The 16386-nt window shown below is 38.2% G+C and overlaps 1 protein-coding gene across 1 annotated transcript in view; it reads right to left on the bottom strand.

The window, feature by feature from the left end:
- Positions 1-16386, bottom strand: part of JAZF1 (JAZF zinc finger 1) — a 619397-nt gene that overhangs the window by 489081 nt on the left and 113930 nt on the right. The gene's annotated exons all lie outside the window — the stretch shown is intronic.

Here is a 16386-nt window from a genome sequence, read left to right on the forward strand (position 1 = left end):
GCCTCATTCTTGAAGGCCCAAGTGGAAGCCACAGCTCTGGTGGAATGAGCTGTAATATGTTCAGGAGGCTGCTGCCCAGCAGTCTCATAAGCCAATCGGATGATGCTTTTCAACCAGAAGGAAAGAGAGGTAGCCGTCGCTTTTTGACCTCTCCTCTTACCAGAATAGACAACAAACAAAGATGATGTTTGTCTGAAATCCTTAGTTGCTTGTAAATAGAATTTCAAAGCACGAACCACATCAAGATTGTGTAAAAGCCGTTCCTTCTTAGAAGCTGGATTAGGACACAGAGAAGGAACAATGATTTCCTGGTTAATGTTCTTATTAGAAACAACTTTAGGAAGAAAACCAGGTTTGGTACGCAAAACTACCTTATCTGCATGGAACACCAGATAGGGTGAATTACACTGCAAAGCAGACAATTCTGAAACTCTTCGAGCAGAAGATATAGCTACCAAAAACAAAACTTTCCAAGATAATAACTTAATATCTATGGAATATAAAGGTTCAAACAGAACCCCTTGAAGAACTGAAATAACTAAATTTAGACTCCATGGAGGAGCCACAGGTTTATAGACAGGCTTGATTCTGACTAACGCCTGTGCAAACGCTTGAACATCTGGTACTTCTGCCAGACGCTTGTGTAAAAGGATAGACAGAGCGGATATCTGCCCCTTTAAGGAACTAGCTGATAAACCTTTCTCCAATCCTTCTTGGAGAAAAGACAATATCCTTGGAATCCTAATCTTACTCCACGAGTAACCCTTGGATTCACACCAACAAAGATATTTCCGCCATATCTTATGGTAAATTTTCCTGGTGACAGGTTTTCTAGCTTGGATCAGAGTATCTATGACTGATTCAGAGAACCCACGCTTGGATAGAATTAAGCGTTCAATTTCCAAGCAGTCAGCTGCAGAGAAACTAGATTTGGATGCTTGAATGGACCCTGTATTAGAAGATCCTGCCTCATTGGCAGTGTCCATGGTGGGACAGATGACATGTCCACTAGGTCTGCATACCAAGTCCTGCGTGGCCACGCAGGCGCTATCAGAATTACCGAGGCCTTCTCCTGTTTGATTCTGGCTACCAGCCGAGGGAGAAGGGGAAACGGTGGAAAGACATAGGCCAGATTGAAGGACCAAGGCGCTACTAGAGCATCTATCAATGCCGCCTTGGGGTCCCTGGACCTGGAACCGCAAAGAGGAAGTTTGGTGTTCTGACGGGACGTCGTCAGATCCAACTCTGGAATGCCCCATAGCTGAGTCAGCTGAGCAAATACCTCCGGGTGGATTTCCCACTCCCCCGGGTGAAAAGTCTGACGACTTAGGAAATCCGCTTCCCATTGTCTACTCCTGGGATGTGAATTGCAGATAGATGGCAAGAGTGATCCTCCGCCCACCTGATTATCTTGGTTACTTCCTTCATCGCTAAGGAATTCTTTGTTCCTCCCTGATGATTTATGTATGCTACAGTCATGATGTTGTCCGACTGAAATCTGATGAACTTGGCCGCCGCTAGCTGAGGCCATGCCTGGAGCGTGTTGAATATCGCTCTCAGTTCCAAAATGTTTATCGGGAGAAGAGACTCTTCCCGAGATCATAGGCCCTGAGCTTTCAGGGAGCCCCAGACCGCACCCCAGCCTAACAGACTGGCGTCGGTCGTTACAATGATCCACTCCGGTCTGCGGAAGCACATTCCCTGCAACAGGTGATCCTGAGACAACCACCAGAGAAGAGAATCTCTGGTTTTCTGGTCCAGTTGGATTTGAGGAGACAAATATGCATAATCTCCATTCCACTGTTTGAGCATGCACAATTGCAGTGGCCTGAGATGAATTTGAGCAAAAGGGACTACGTCCATTGCTGCTACCATTAATCCGATTACCTCCATGCACTGAGCTACAGATGGCCGAGGAATGGAATGAAGAACTCGGCAAGTACTTAGAAGCTTTAACCTTCTGACCTCCGTCAGAAATATTTTCATTTCTACCGAGTCTATTAATGTTCACAGGAAGGGAACCCTTGTGAGCGGGGACAGAGAACTTTTTTCGGTGTTCACCTTCCACCCGTGAGACCTTAGAAAGGCCAGAACAATATCCGTATGAGCCTTGGCTCTGGGAAAAGACAACGCCTGTATTAAGATGTCGTCCAGATAGGGTGCTACTGCAATGCCCCGCAGTCTCAGTACCGCTAGAAGGGACCCTAGCACCTTTGTGAAAATTCTGGGAGCGGTGGCCAACCCGAAGGGAAGGGCCACGAACTGGTAATGCTTGTCCAGAAAAGCGAACCTTAGGAACTGATGGTGATCTTTGTGGATAGGAATATGAAGGTATGCATCCTTTAGATCCACGGTAGTCATATATTGACCTTCCTGGATCATCGGTAAGATTGTCTGAATGGTTTCCATCTTGAATGATGGAACTCTGAGGAATTTGTTTAGAATTTTTAGATCCAAGATTGGTCTAAAAGTTCCTTCCTTTTTGGGAACCACAAACAGGTTTGAGTAAAAACCCAGTCCTTGTTCTGTAATTGGAACTGGATATATCACTCCCATCTTGAGTAGATCTTCTACACAGCGTAAGAACGCCTCTTTCTTTGTCTGGTCTGTAGACAGACGAGAAATGTGGAACCTTCCCCTTGGAGGAGAGTCCTTGAATTCTAGAAGATATCCCTGAGCATCTCTCTCTAATGCCCAGGGATCGGGAACATCTCTTGCCCAAGCCTGAGCAAAGAGAGAGAGTCTGCCCCCTACCATATCCGGTCCCGGATCGGGGGCTACCCCTTCAGGCTGTCTTAGTAGCAGCTGCAGGCTTCTTGGCCTGTTTACCCTTGTTCCAGCCCTGCAAAGGCTTCCAGGTTGCCTTGGGCTGTGAAGTGTTACCCTCTTGATTTGCGGTAGCAGAGGCTGAAGCAGGACCGCTCCTGAAGTTGCGAAAGGAACAAAAATTAGCCTTGTTTTTAGCCTTAAAAGGCCTATCTTGCGGGAGGGCATGGCCCTTTCCCCCAGTGATATCCGAAATAATCTCTTTCAACTCGGGCCCGAAAAGGGTCTTTCCCTTGAAAGGAATATTCAGTAATTTTGTTTTAGACGACATGTCAGCCGACCATGATTTGAGCCAAAGCGCTCTGCGCGCCATGATGGCAAAACCAGATTTTTTCGCAGCTAACTTAGCTAATTGCAAAGCGGCATCTGTGATAAAAGAATTAGCCAGCTTTAGAGCCTTAATTCTATCCATAATTTCGTCATATGAGGTCTCCGTCTGGAGCGACTCCTCCAGCGCCTCAAACCAGAAAGCCGATGCAGTAGTTACGGGAATAATGCAGGCAATAGGTTGGAGAAGGAAAACTTTTTGAACAAATATTTTCTTTAGTAAACCTTCTAATTTTTTATCCATAGGATCTTTGAAAGCACAACTGTCTTCAATTGGTATGGCTGTGCGCTTGGCTAGTGTTGAAACTGCCCCCTCTACCTTAGGGACCGTCTGCCACGCGTCCCGCCTGGGATCAGTTATGGGGAACATTTTCAAAACAGTGACAAATGAACCAAATCTCTTGAAATTTTCACAGTATGTGCCTAATGCTTCGATATGATTGCACAGCAAGTTTCAGCCTGATTAACCCTTTAATGCCCAAACCGGAGCCGCCTAAAGCAAACAACCGGTTAATAAACTACAGCACCTTGCCACAGCAGCCTGCTGTGGCCCTACCTTCCCTTAAGGATTGAATTTGTGAAAATCAAGCCTCCTCAAGTCCTCCAGCAGTCTCTGGACCCATGTGAAGCAGCATGCAGGGAAATATTGTCAGAATAAACTGCGCAACTGAGGCACAAAATTAGGCCCCTCCCACTCCACTCCGGAGCTGTGGGGCCTTCAGAACCCAATTTAGGTGACTAAAAATAATGCCATGTGAAATAAAACCCCAATAAACACATCAAAAGTGCTTAAAAGTGTCAATAAAGAGTATTTTTCTAAACAAAATAATCGATTGCCCTGTTAAAGTGATAACCAGTCTATTGAGCCCACTTAAATAAGCCTCTAGTTCTATACTAAGTTTCAGAACATGGCTTACCCTTCCCACATGGGGAATCTTGTCAGTCTTCTAGCATTATCTTGTCTTGACTAGAAAAAAGATGACTGAAACATACCTCAAAGCAGTTAAGCCTGCAAACTGTTCCCCCCAACTGAAGTTTTCTGGTACTCCTCAGTCCTGTGTGGGAACAGCAATGGATTTTAGTTACAACATGCTAAAATCATTTTCCTCTCAGCAGAATTCTTCATCATATTTCTGCCAGAGAGTAAATAGCACAAACCGGTACTATTTAAAAATAACAAACTTTTGATTGAAGATATAAAAACTACAAATCTAACACTACATTCACTTTACCCTCCCGTGGAGATGCTACTTGTTAGAGCGGCAAAGAGAACGACTGGGGGGCGGAGCCAGAGGGGGAGCTATATGGACAGCTTTGCTGTGTGCTCTCTTTGCCACTTCCTGTAGGGAATGAGAATATCCCACAAGTAAGGATGAATCCATGGACTGGATACACCTTGCAAGAGAAAGAATGAAAGAATATTTCAGATGTTGAAGTTACGCCAGGGCTGGATATTTCAACAAAACAACGACCCAAAACACTGCTCAAAATCTACTCTGGCATTTATGCAGAGGAACAAGTACAATGTTCTGGAATGGCCATCCCAGTCCCCAGACCTGAATATCATTGAAAATCTGTGGGGTAATTTGAAGTGGGCTGTCCAAGCTCGGCAACCATCAAACATAACTGAACTGGAGATGTTTTGCAAGGAGGAATGGTCCAAAATACCTTCATCCAGAATCCAGACACTGATTACAGGATATAGGACTTCTGCTAAAGGAAGCTCTACTAAATATTGATGCAATATTTCTGTTGGGGTGCCCAAATTTATGCACCTGTCTAATTTCGTTTTGATGCATACTGCACATTTTCTGTTAATCCAATAAACCTCATTTCACTACTGAAATATTACTGTGTCCTTCAGTTATTTGATAGATCAAAATGAAATTGCTGATCCAAACACCCAATTATTTATAAATGAAAATCATGGAAATGGTTAGGGGTGCCCAAACTTTTTGCATACAACTGTATATATATATATATATATATATATATATATACACACACACACACACACACACGTATATATAATACACACACACATATACACGCAATTTATAATTTTATATTACCATCTCAGAAAATGTGACTGTCCTGGAAAAACGGGACAGTTGGCAACTATGGAATACCAACTCCTCTATCCAGCTCCCTTAAGCCCCGTGGTCCTTCCTGGCATTTCTGGGTTTCCAAGATTTGATACTGGCATACGAGGTAAGAGTAGGGGTGCACAATGAGCTCCGGAAGTGCCCCCCACCCCAGGTGACATGTCATCCACGCTAAATACATTGTGAGGATGGCGATCAAATGTCATTTTTCTGACTTCACTTAATTGTCACAGAATATGTTTTCACTTCAGCAAGTTGAATGTGTAGTTTTCAGTTTCACAATTATTATAATTTCTACATAACTGTTTTGTATTTCTTTGCATAGCTTAGGTTAGTATATAATCCTCAGAGAAACAACAGTGTTTCCTTGTATTATACTTAACTGGCTGTAATGCTTACTAGGAAAATGAACTGTCAGAATTAATAATATGCAGGTTCAAACATGTTTAATGCAAATTTCCATTTTGTCTCTAGGGCAATTGTTTTAGAAGGAGAATACAATAACTCAAGATCTTTCTGATAAATTAATTGAAATAGTCTTTTTTTAACCTAATATAAACAAGTGACTGACTGCCATGGATATTAAGTGTAACCATTTATTAATAATAAAAAAATACATCCAAATAGATTAATTGTTACACGCTACTGCTTTAAGACATTAAAGGGACATTAGAGGGAAATAAAATGCAATTTTTCACACTTTTCTAATTTACTTCTATTATCTAACTTGTTTTGTTCTCTTGGTATCCTTTGTTGAAATGCATACCTCGGTAGGCTCAGGAGTTGCTGATTGGTGGCTGCTCAGACAGATTTTCCTTGTGTCATTGGCTCACCCATGTTCATTGCTGTTTTTTCAACAAAGGATGCCAAGAGAAAAAATTAGATAATAGAAGTCAATTGGAAAGTTGATTAAAATTGCACTCCCTATCTGAATCATGACATTTTTCTGAATTTTCTGAAGGGGCAGTTTACTCCCAAAAATGTCTCCCTTTTAATTTTTTCCTAATGATCTACTTTACCTGCTGGAGTGTATTACATTGTCTACTAGTATTTCCATCACCCTTATATTGGCATTTGAAATAGTTTATTTAGCCTGTGGTGGTATCCATACCCATCCTGAAAGCTTTGGGCCTCGAGGCCAAGCTGTGTTAACACAGCAAGTAGAAGAAATTACACTTCCAGTGGGTTATAGAAGAGATAAGGTAATAAAATGTTAAAGGGACACTGAACCCAATTTTTTTCTTTTGTGATTCAGATAGAACATTCATTTTTAAGCAACTTTCTAATTTACTATTATCATTTATTCTTCGTTCTTTTGCTATCTTTAATTGAAAATGAAGGCATCTAAGCTTTTTTCTTAGTTCAGCACTCTGGACAGCACTTTTTTATTGGTGGATGAATTTATCCACCAATCAGCAAGGACAACCCAGGTAGTTCACCAAAAATTGGCCGGCATCTAAACTTACATTCTTGCATTTCAAATAAAGATACCAAGAGAATAAAGACAATTTGATAATAGGAGTAAATTAGAAAGATGCTTAAAATTTCACGCTCTATCTAAATCATGAAAGAAAAAATTGGGGTTCAGTGTCCCTTTAATTTTCCATTGTTCTCTCCAAATATTGGTGATTGGTTTATGGACAGATATAAGATAAAGAAGCAGGTATATGTACACAATGTGATAGAGTAATGAGATCTGATTATACCTACAAGATAAACCCATTTTATTAGGTTGTGGCTTCAAAACACAAAATAAGCTCATTCATATACACAAATAAGCCTCGGAAAAGCAAATCTCATACATCATATACTCTGCAGCTGGTAAAAAAAAGTAATTGGAAACACATTAAGGGAAAACCAATTTTATAGTATACTGTCCCTTTAATGTAATTATTTTCTGTATTGCATCTTGAAAAAAAGGCACAAAAAAGTCTGAATAAAGTTATTTTTTTGTCTAGGCTAAAAGATTTTTTGTATTTATAATTTTTTTACTGTCCATCAACAGAGCAGAGGGTGATGTCTTTATTAGCCAGTGAGAAATATGTGTATAGAATTAAATTGTACAAAAATAAATAAATAAATCTATTTAAAAAAAATGCATGGCCAAATTCTTTTGAATTCAGAATTGCTTAAGGTATATTAAGCCATTAAATATATTTGTTTGAAAGAAAATATAGTGAAAAGCAAATTGCCATGGCAGAGAGGCAAAATATAAAACATATGCTTTTCATAGACAATAATGAAAGCACTTGTCTCAGTTTACAGAGGATGTGCATTAAAACGTATTACAAGAACATCTCCTTCATGGTAAGATATATTTCACTTCTGTGAGTTTTAACAAAATATAAACATCAAGAAAATGCTTTTAAAATGTAAATATGCTTGAAAAGAAAACCAAATGCACTGCAAAAAAATACAAAAAAATACAGAGATAAAGCTAAAAAAAATAGATTACAACCTAAACAAGACCAGTGCTATAAAAAAAAGAAAAATATTTTGATAGTGTATATCTGTTTTCAGACATTATATACAGATTTTTTTTATAATAATTGTTGGCCTAATTGGCACTTTTGTAGATAGACCGTACAGTTCTTGTTCTGGAGCGTCTCTATCTGGGGAATACCGAGAGATCCTGAGGGATCTCCAGGCATTATTAATTGTTATATTCCCTCTGAGTGTAATCCGGATACTGTTGTTCCGGTAATAGCCCTATAAAACCTAGGTCTCTCTACAGATGTATCTTATGGTATTATTTGTTTAAATACAAGTCTATCTTGGATTTATTGCTATTTTAACGATTGGATGGCATGGTCCATCACTTTTTATCTTATCTTATTAAATGTTAAGTTTTAATTTCAACACTCCTACACACAGTATATATTTTATACTACTATCCTCAATATAAGTGTGCCTCATTATGTTGCTCTCTTTCCTCTTCATTATACACCTGTTCAATTGCTTGGTAACACAAATTGTTTATCAGCCAATCACATGGCAGCAACTCAATGCATTTAGGCATCTAGATGTGGTGAAGACGACTTGCTGAAGTTCAAACCGAGGATCAGAATGGGGAAGAAAGGTGATTTAAGTGACTTTGAATGTGGCATGGTTGTTGGTGCCAGACGAGTTGGTCTGAGTATTTCAAAAACTGCTGATCTACTGGGATTTTCACGCACAACAATCTCTAGGGTCTACAGAGAATGGTCCGAAAAAGAGGAAATATCCAGTTAGCGGCAGTTATGTGGACAAAAATGCCTTGTTGATGTCAGAGGAGAATGGGCAGACAGGTTCGAAATGATAGAAAGGCAACAGTAACTCAAACAACTACTAGTTACAACCAAGGTATGCAGAATACCATCTCTGAACGCATAACACGTTAAACATTGAAGCAGATGGGCTCCAGCAGCAGAAGACAACACAGGTGCCACTCCTGTCAGATAAGAAGCCAAGAAAACTGAGGCTACAATTCGCAAAGGCTCGCCAAAATAATAGAATCCAATAGAAGATTGGAAAAACATTGCCTGGTCTGTTGCTGACCATGTCCATCCCTTTATGACTACAGTGTACCCATCTTCTGATGGCTACTTCCAGCAGGATAATGCACCATGTCACAAAGCTCAAATATTCTCAAACTGGTTTCTTGTACATGACAATGAGTTCACTGTACTCCAATAGCCTCCACAGTCACCAGATCTCAATCCAATAGAGCACCTTTGGGATATGGTGGAACAGGCGATTCGCATCATGGATGTGCAGCTGAAAAATCTGCAGCAACTGCGTGATGCTATCATGTCTATATGGACCAAAATCTCTGAGTAATGTTTCCAACACCTTGTTGAATCTATGCCACGAAGAATTAAGGCAGTTCTGAAGGTAAAAGGAGGTCCAACCCGGTACTAGCATGGTGTACCTAATTAAGCTTCCGGTGAGTATATATATATATATATATATATATATATATATATATATGTATATATCTGCCGTGCTGTCATAGGAGGCCGGAGAGGCAGCCCCTCACCTGTCCTATGTGAGTATTACACTTTCTTAATTATGTTTAAAAAAAATAAAAAATTAAAGTTACTACATATTTTTATTTTTATACCCAAGGTACCCCCTAGGACACTCCCCCCCCCCCGCCACCGACTCCGCCACCGTGATAGTCATAGTCCAAAAACTAAGGCTGCCAGTGCTTAGTAACATCCATATTGTGCAAAGAAGGAGAGGCTGTGAGCCGTTCAGCTCCCCATCCATTGCGCAATATAGATGTGTTAGTAAATGTAGTATGAGCCGCTTAGAGGCTGCGCCACCCAGTGGCGTTTAAGTCTCTTCGCGTCCATACCGCTCCCAATCGAGGCTGCTTTCTAAGCAGCCTCGGGAGCCAATCAGGGGCCAGCTCTCTTCTCTCTCATCTAGAATCCAGGTGTGGGCGGGAAGAAAGAGCAGACAGTGCCGACGAGTCACGTGTGAGGGTGAGGAGTCATGTCGGACAGTCAGGAAGACTCTGTCTCTGAGAGCCGTGGTACAACAGTGTGTGGCAGTGAGTGAGCTCCTGCTCCCCATGCGATATTGCGATTACTGAGTCTCCTACACTGACTATGAGACAGAAGGTGAAAGGATTGGACACAGTCACAGTACGACACAGCTACACTGAGCACTCAGGCAGTAAGTCACAAAACAACCAGTGCGGTGGATCATCCTCCATATTATCAAGGAAAGGTCGTTGATGCCAGTCAGGTGTTAAATTAACACCAGACCATCAACAACCTTTCCTGTATAGACCTTTCCTGTATAGACACTGGGCTAGTTTTAAAAAAAAAAAAATCACCCTGCATTCAAGAAGTTCAACAAAATTGAACTTTACTTCAGACCAAATTGTTACTGTCCTGAAGAGGTGGGGATTCCTGCTTAGTTTACTTTTGTGTGTGGGGAACTTAACACCTAACACCAGCTACATGCAACAGAATAGTTCAGCATGTTTTTTTTATTATCAATGGTCTGGACTCTGGTCTTAGGGTACTTCTCCACCTGAAGGCAATTTTGTTTCAAACTAATTTTGGTAAATTTGTGGTTGCAAGCCACGGTGCTTGCACTCGAGGGGGTGGGATGTTGAGAGCTGTGGAATATTATGTTGTTGATAGAGGATTTTTGATGCATAGGGTCTGTGGAATGTGTCACAGTAAGGGTTAATTGTTGTAGTCGGTGCTGAAGAAGGTGACTTGCACAACTTCCACTCAAACTTTCTCAAATATAGAAACAACATGTCTGACATAATTTTTATTAGAAGCATTTTTGCCAAGTTGCAATATGGAAGTAAATTGCAAAATGCTATTTAACACTGAAATGTACCCATACACATTTTAATTGTGACCTTTCTATCCATTTAACTAGATAGTGTTGTAGATAAGCTTCAAGTAAGACGCAACCGGGGAATGTTATACATCATGTTGTAAACAAAAACAATATTATGCGTTTTCCCTTTAAAAAACAACTGCACTGATTTTTTTTGTGTTTTTGTTTTGTTTGTGTTTACCAGTTTTAAATGGCTCTTAGTATTGACCTCAGCAAAATAACTGAATGTGTTTTTAACTACATTTACCACATCACTCAATAAAAGCAGAGAACTAGCAAAATAATCACTGTCATGCCCACAACTATAACAGAACAAATATGTATTTAACACATTTTTAGTGAAGATCAAGACTATTACGTGATCTGATACCTCACAACACACACACATACATACACACACAGGACACCCATATATATACACACACACACACACACACACACATTGCCACACTAGCTAGTGTTCTGATGCAATTCCAGTCAAGGTAGAATTAGCAGCACAACACCTAATATATGGCAGACTGTGCGCCGACTAATTAAATACAACTTTGAACTGTTAAATTAATTGCAAGAAGACAGGAATAATAATGATACCAATATAGTAAAAAGGTCAAAATGTGAATAATCATGCTCAGATTTAGTATGGCAATTTCTTATTATGCAGTTCTGCCAGAATAATGAAGTAGCAGTGTAAAGAAAATGTGAGGAAAGAACAAAAAAGCCTATCATCTGCTTTAACCAGTACAAAACAAAATACCAGATTATAAAAGATAATATAGTAAATGGCTCTATAAACAATAGATGGACAGCAATTAGGCACATGAGCAGCTTAGACTGCCAAACAGAAAGTGCAAAGGCTACAAACCAAACACAGAAGCAGAAATCACATGTCAGGCACACAGGTTTGTAGTTTATGAACTTTAAATGGACACAGTACTGTAAAACTTGTTTCTCCTTAATGTGTTCCAAATGACTTGTTATACTTACTGCAGATTATTAAATGTATGAAACATTGTTATTTCATGCTTACTTTTTGTATTTAAAATAACTTTTTTGCTTATTAAAACCAATATTACACCACACAGCTAATTTGTACGCGTATTACAAGTTGAAAGTAAAGTTGCACTAAACACCAAATAACAACATTTAAAAAGTGTTACACTCATATATACAGTATCTGATAACATTTTTCATTTAAATATAAAAAATATGTATATAAGGGTTAAAGGGTATATTTATATGACAAAGTATTTGAACGGAAAGGTCTATAATGAATATATATATATATATATATATATATATATATATATATATATATATATATATATATATATATGTAGATACATTCAGTTGAAAGATACAACTTAAAATAAGTTTGCACACATACTAAATCTCAATTATGATAATACAAAGTGCAATAAAATATAACTTTTATTAATTTGTTAAGCTTAAAATAATGAGATGAAATCCTTTCACATCTGCTTTAAGATTTAAAGTGAATTAAAAACACATTGAGATAGCTTAATAGAATTAAAGTAATGATAGCTATGCCGTTCAGTATTCACACTTGTTTGTATCTATAGAAACCCACTTGGCAGTTGATCGCTATTGGTATACTTTCTGGGGAATAATTATGAATGTATGCTCATTTCCTGATTATAATGCAAAATATTAAGAATCATCAAAAACAACCCTAAACTGTGACTAGGCTCCTACAATCCGGGAGCTCATTTATAATTACCACTATCTATTTATACTGAGAATAAACTGTGAACAGGCTAAGCATAAATATAATCTTGTAAATAATAAGGCTAAACTCAAGCTAATTAAAATAATAGAAGATAAATACTACCTGTATCACACCCCTGACGCGCATTTCACAATGCATCACTTTCAATTCAATTTTAAATGAGCAGTAGTGTTTTTCCCGACAAATTTGTAAATTTACTTCCATTTTAACTCTTGCACATGCTCAGTAGGGACTGGTGCCTCTGAAAGTGTACATATAAAAAGATTGTGCACAATTTGATAAAGGAACTAAATTGGAAAGTGTCTTAAAACGGCATGTTGTATTTGAATCATGATCGTTGACTTTAGTGTCTCTTTATCTTATAAGAGAATAACAGCTGCTATGCTGTATACTATTTTACAGAAACAAGTATACATAATGACATTGTTATTTATTTCTCATTTAATATTTACTGCTCAGATCTCCTTGTGTTTAATGTACTCTGTACTGCACTGTGACCTTGGAAAATGTACAATTCTTAGCAAACTTGGCATTATATCAATACAATATTATGTACAGTCAATACAAGGGTTTCACTGACAAATACACCTTGAACATATTAAGTGGAGAGATGATGTTCACTAATTGAGTTGGATTATAATCATAACCATTTCCAATAAAAGGGTGGGTCTTAGTAAACTCTCTCTGTTTGGTTTACAACAGATTCAATTATAACTAAATTTGATTAGTACAACTACTTTACCATTATTGCAAAACAGACCTTGGGATGTCAGAGAAGCAAGATGAAAGTGCACTGTATGGATCTCCTCATTACTTCTGTGTACAATTAAGAACTGCGGTTTCAGCAAAACGGGAACCCAAAAATACATATATTTTAATTGAAACAGTACTAAATGTCAAATTGCTGAGATTTCCAAACAATCAGTTCACCCCTAATAATAAGATCAAATGTATACACAGGGGAGGTTCAAACCTCTTAGTACTGTTCATGTTTAGTTTCTGGAATTTGTCTAGGTCATAACCTGCAATTATTCATAGCAATGAGCTAATTTATCTTTTGTGCACGTGTACTTAGGTGAGGCCAGTGTAGACTGCAATTGGAATGAGTTTTGATGCGCTGTGGCATTGTAATATAAATAAAACATAAATTGAAAATGCAATCGAAAAGCAAATAAGTGTTTAAAGGGACACTCCCTATGGCAGAACATACAGCATGTCTGCAGAAAGAACAGAACCCATGCAAGTACTGTTAGTGCTTTGCAGCTCTTTTCCACATTAGACAGTTCTTTTCAAACAGAGTTGTGCATCCAGAGCAAAGTGCTGTTTGAAGTTAACAGTCATATATGCAGTAGCGCTGCAAAGCAGCAGTGCATTGATTTACTGGCTCTCAGATTTTTTTTTCCAAACCCTCCCCTAGCCTTTCCCAGTCTGCAAAGCTGTGTGTTCTGAATGTAAGATGTTCTTATAAGCATTGCACCTTTTTTATTACTACATTTCTATGTTAGACCAAGAGAAAAGAAAATAAATTTATTCAAGAGACATTTTACAGTTTCATTTTTTTGTTTGCAGCTAATTTTGAATGCAATTTTCATCTACTGCACTATATTATAAAACATTAAAATGGTTTTATTCTTTAGTTAACCAACACATTGCAATTGAACTGGTGCTTTAGTGTAACTTCCTAACTTAAAATTGAATTTTACTTAAAATGACCTGCAGAAAAACTTTTACTAAAAAAATCTCATTGCAGAAAGTGAAAAAAAAGTTCTGCCTCTGGGGGGGACACTAAATCCTGTGAGTTTGTAACTTTATCATCTCATTTATAACTGTCTGTAATTGGCCTCCGCATGTGGAGATTAGATAGAGAAAAGGCTTTTAAAGCTAAGGAAACCTAGGTTACAACATGGCATCACTCTGACTGAAACTTTACATTTAAATATTTAAACAACTTATATGATTTTTTTTTAAAAAAACACACAGTACCCTCAGGATATTTGCTTTGAATACATCATTATATCTAGCATTTAACTTTTTTTTAACTAAATTACCCTTTAATGTTATTAAACTGACATATCATTCCTTTGGCAACAGTGAAAAAATGGTGGGTAATTCTTAGACGTGCACTACAGTATAACTCTCTGAGCTGTGCACTAACCATACCACTTGCCACAACACTAAACCAAACCTAAAATAATGAATTCCCCTCTACAAACACCTTCTAAATACATTAATTTCTGAACAACCAGTTGCCCCATCAGAAAACCCCCTACACTGTCATAATGAAACCGCCTCCAGACCCCATAAATTACATCCTAATTCGCATGACCCTCTAAACTTCCCCCTAAACCACCACCATTCCAAAGCAACTGTTGGCTATTGCCAGAAAAGTTACTTCCATCACTTGGGTTGTCTTCCTATCAAAAATGATAATTCTTTAAATGTAGTTTCATGGCACATACTGACATAAGTAAAAACTTTCAATTAAGATTATGTCAATACATTGTTAGCTTTAGAGCAAAAATATCAAGACTACAGGCAGAAGAGTTCTCCAGTAGAGAATATGTCTGCATGCACCTGCCACCTATGATGCTGTATTGCGTGACAAAATTTAAAGGGACATGAAACCCACTTATTTACTTCTATTGTTAAATGTGCTTCCTTCTATTGTTATCTTTTGATGAAAAGCAGGGATGTAATGACTCAAAGGGATCTTTCTTCATTGAACATTAACACGTAAGCTTTAAAGGGATACAATACTCATAAGCTAAATCACTTGAAAGTGATGCAGCATAGCTTTAAAAAGCTGACATGAAAATATCCCCTGAACATGTCTGTTTTTAACTCAATATTTCTTCAGCTCACCAGAATAAGTGCTCTGTGAAAAGTTATACTTCAGCTGCTGTGCAGCTGCAGGTTGAAAAAAAACCTCATAATAGTCAATCAGCATCAGCAGTGCTGAGGTCTTACTTTGTTTTGTTGTAATCTCATGAGATTTCACTGAAGTCTCGTGAAATTTCATAGTAAATTCCCTTAACCTGAAAATGCATGTGGTGATGTCACAAGGGGTGCAGAACCGGGAAGTTCAGTGTAGCTGCCAGGGAGCTGAATGGCGGGAGGTTCTTCAAACCCCTCAATCTCAGTTCCCATAGCAGCTACAAGCCCCCCTCATTTGAAAGAGAATCACCTGCTCTTTTAAATAATGATGGTCTTGGAGCATAACCATACAGCAGATGTTTTTAAAAAAAAAAAGTAGAACACATGGGGATTTCCTTGGGAATGTTTCATAATATGTGCAATAAAAAATCTGGTATGTGTAAAAACCCCTAATAAAGCTTATTTCCAAATAGACAAGTCCCTCTTTTAAAAAAAAGATATGAATTTTATCTGAATAGGCAGGTGATCTTTGTGGTAACAGTGAACATCTCGCAATAAAAAAAGTGATTTTATTACTGTACTGCACAATGGGGCCTCTCTAATCTATATTATAACACCAAGAGCCTGTGTAGGCCCCTATTTTACATGTGGCTACCCTTGATGACAATTTAGTAAGGTGATCAACAGCAGTGGTAGAGTTGCCACCACGGCCATGTTTTTCTGGACAGTTTCCTGCAGAAAGTGTAACGTATAACTGTCCAGGAATATATGGCCGACGTGGCAACCCTAAGCTGTGGTCAATTGGCCATTTTCGGTATTATTTACTAAAATCTAAGAAAAAAACACACATTTATTTTACACTTTTTTGCCGCAGCTATATCATATGCCATTAATTATAATTTTAATAATGATATATTGTGAATCTGCTAGGCCTGCTGAAAAAACGCAAAATATAATTTGTGTGGGTCCCTACTTACAATAGGGTTTAAATGTAGGTAGCAAAGTCTCAGTACTGGGGTGAAAAAAGCTTAGCAGAAAAAGAATTAAATGAAAACAAATATAAACAAAGGGAGTTTGAATTCCTCTACATATCTGTTTGGTAAGTTTAAATGTTAAATTTCACAAAACATTTTTTGCAATTTGATCTTAAAGTGATGG

The sequence above is a fragment of the Bombina bombina genome, chromosome 5 (genome assembly GCF_027579735.1).
Source record: "Bombina bombina isolate aBomBom1 chromosome 5, aBomBom1.pri, whole genome shotgun sequence".
NCBI lineage: Eukaryota > Metazoa > Chordata > Amphibia > Anura > Bombinatoridae > Bombina > Bombina bombina.